Source organism: Eleutherodactylus coqui, chromosome 11 (genome assembly GCF_035609145.1).
Source record: "Eleutherodactylus coqui strain aEleCoq1 chromosome 11, aEleCoq1.hap1, whole genome shotgun sequence".
Classification (NCBI taxonomy): Eukaryota; Metazoa; Chordata; class Amphibia; order Anura; family Eleutherodactylidae; genus Eleutherodactylus; species Eleutherodactylus coqui.
This window is the reverse complement of record NC_089847.1, coordinates 58,059,495-58,062,854: the sequence shown is the minus strand read 5'-3', so window position 1 is coordinate 58,062,854 and position 3,360 is coordinate 58,059,495. Positions and strand designations below refer to the sequence as shown.

Here is a 3,360-nt window from a genome sequence, read left to right as displayed (position 1 = left end):
TGTTCTCTTATTCTGCTCAATAATCAGCTTTTTTTTCCAAAAGGGAGATGTTCACTAGCCAATGACATTAAAGATGCTCGTCCCACATCCCTAGAATACTCCACCCGAGTGGCAAAGAGTCAGCTCTGGTTTAGTTTTAACAAGTAGATGGTTGCAAAGTTTTGCAAAATGTAGGATGGCATAAGGCACGATAAATTAGAGGTGCGGATTCACTATTGCCTGACTGATACGCTACACAATGCCTGTAAATATGTTTAGAGACTTCAATAGCATCCTTCTTGAACGGTGATGGTAAATTTTCTTCCTCGGGGAATTGCTTGCACTGAGCATAGAGAATTTTCCAAAATGGAATCATACGACGAGGATGGGATTTGAACCCATGCGTGCAGAGCACAATGGATTAGCAATCCATCGCCTTAACCACTCAGCCACCCCGTCAACAAAGGTACCTTTACCGAACCCACATTTGGAAAACAGTCGTGATGATTCTTAGGTTTCATTTTCTTTCCACATGCAACAGCGCCGTACATCAGACATTGGCTCAGCAGGTCTTGTTTTACATCCAACGTGGTGACCCATGCTAATGGCATAAATACTAAACATTCAGTCCTCTCTGCTTCTCATTTATGTTGGCATTTCCCTAGCATTCCCTAAATCTGTCAGTTCTGTCTTCTATCTAACTTTTAAAGTAAAACAGGCCACAATTCATGCAAGGCAAATGCATGGATTACATACCTATGGACAAATTATCCATGTCTTTTCCAAAAACGATCGTCCCAAGCCGATTTCATTTAGAATTGTCACGATGCAAAATGACAGAGAACTGCATGCTGCTACCAAGTATGGGACGGGACTCGACTTCCTTGCTGTTCTATAGTGGTAGCCACCTGAAACTACATGCTGCATAGGATCTGTTCACACTAAATTTGCCATCTCTGTGACAAATAGCAAAACTTAGAACCACTCCACAAAATCATCCTACATTTAAAAATTCTTCTCCTGGATCATCTTTGCCATCTTTCTGGTTTTCCACAGTTTTGCTCATGGGCACTGTGGCTTAGTTGGTTAAAGCGCCTGTCTAGTAAACAGGCGATCCTGAGTTCAACTCTCAGCAGTGCCTTGTTCTCTTATTCTGCTCAATAATCAGCTTTTTTTTCCAAAAGAGAGATGTTCACCAGCCAATGACATTAAAGATGCTCGTCCCACATCCCTAGAATACTCCACCTGAGTGACAAAGAGTCAGCTCTGGTTTAGTTTTAACAAGTAGATGGTTGCAATGTTTTGCAAAATGTAGGATGGCATAAGGCACGATAAATTAGAGGTGCGGATTCACTATTGCCTGACTGATACGCTACACAATGCCTGTAAATATGTTTAGAGACTTCAATAGCATCCTTCTTGAATGGTGATGGTAAATTTTCTTCCTCGGGGAATTGCTTGCACTGAGCATAGAGAATTTTCCAAAATGGAATCATTCGACGAGGATGGGATTCGAACCCATGCGTGCAGAGCACAATGGATTAGCAATCCATCGCCTTAACCACTCATCCACCCCATCAACAAAAATACCTTTACCGAACCCACATTTGGAAAACAGTCGTGATGATTCTTAGGTTTCATTTTCTTTCCACATGCAACAGCGCCGTACATCAGACATTGGCTCAGCAGGTCTTGTTTTACATCCAACGTGGTGACCCATGCTAATGGCATAAATACTAAACATTCAGTCCTCTCTGCTTCTCATTTATGTTGGCATTTCCCTAGCATTCCCTAAATCTGTCAGTTCTGTCTTCTATCTAACTTTTAAAGTAAAACAGGCCACAATTCATGCAAGGCAAATGCATGGATTACATACCTATGGACAAATTATCCATGTCTTTTCCAAAAAGGATCGTCCCAAGCCGATTTCATTTAGAATTGTCACGATGCAAAATGACAGAGAACTGCATGCTGCTACCAAGTATGGGACGGGACTCGACTTCCTTGCTGTTCTATAGTGGCAGCCACCTGAAACTACATGCTGCATAGGATCTGTTCACACTTAATTTGCCATCTCTGTGACAAATAGCAAAACTTAGAACCACTCCACAAAATCATCCTACATTTAAAAATTCTTCTCCTGGATCATCCTTGCCATCTTTCTGGTTTTCCACAGTTTTGCTCATGGGCGCTGTGGCTTAGTTGGTTAAAGCGCCTGTCTAGTAAACAGGAGATCCTGAGTTCAACTCTCAGGAGTGCCTTGTTCTCTTATTCTGCTCAATAATCAGCTTTTTTTTCCAAAAGGGAGATGTTCACTAGCCAATGACATTAAAGATGCTCGTCCCACATCCCTAGAATACTCCACCCGAGTGACAAAGAGTCAGCTCTGGTTTAGTTTTAACAAGTAGATGGTTGCAAAGTTTTGCAAAATGTAGGATGGCATAAGGCACGATAAATTAGAGGTCCCGATTCACTACTGCCTGACTGATACGCTACATAATGCCTGTAAATATGTTTAGAAACTTTTATAGCACCCTTCTTGAACAGTGATGGTAAATTTTCTTCCTCGGGGAATTGCTTGCGCTGAGCATAGAGAATTTTCCAAAATTGAATCATACGACGAGGATGGGATTCGAACCCATGCGTGCAGAGCACAATGGGTTAGCAGTCCATCGCCTTAACCACTCAGCCACCCCGACAACGAAAGTACCTTTACCGAACCCACATTTGGAAAACAGTCGTGATGATTCTTAGGTTTCATTTTCTTTCCGCATGCAACAGCGCCGTACATCAGTCATTGGCTCAGCAGGTCTTGTTTTACATCCAACGTGGTGACCCATGCTAATGGCATAAATACTAAACATTCAGTCCTCTCTGCTTCTCATTTATGTTGGCATTTCCCTAGCATTCCCTAAATCTGTCAGTTCTGTCTTCTATCTAACTTTTAAAGTAAAACAGGCCACAATTCATGCAAGGCAAATGCATGGATTACATACCTATGGACAAATTATCCATGTCTTTTCCAAAAACGATCGTCCCAAGCCGATTTCATTTAGAATTGTCACGATGCAAAATGACAGAGAACTGCATGCTGCTACCAAGTATGGGACGGGACTCGACTTACTTGCTGTTCTATAGTGGCAGCCACCTGAAACTACATGCTGCATAGGATCTGTTCACACTTAATTTGCCATCTCTGTGACAAATAGCAAAACTTAGAACCACTCCACAAAATCATCCTACATTTAAAAATTCTTCTCCTGGATCATCTTTGCCATCTTTCTGGTTTTCCACAGTTTTGCTCATGGGCACTGTGGCTTAGTTGGTTAAAGCGCCTGTCTAGTAAACAGGAGATCCTGAGTTCAACTCTCAGCAGTGCCT

The 3,360-nt window shown here is 42.0% G+C and overlaps 1 non-coding gene across 1 annotated transcript; it reads left to right on the top strand.

The window, feature by feature from the left end:
- The first annotated feature begins 3,286 nt into the window (after window positions 1–3,286).
- Window positions 3,287–3,360, top strand: TRNAT-AGU (transfer RNA threonine (anticodon AGU)). Its single transcript has one exon. It is a non-coding gene; the product is annotated as a tRNA-Thr (tRNA).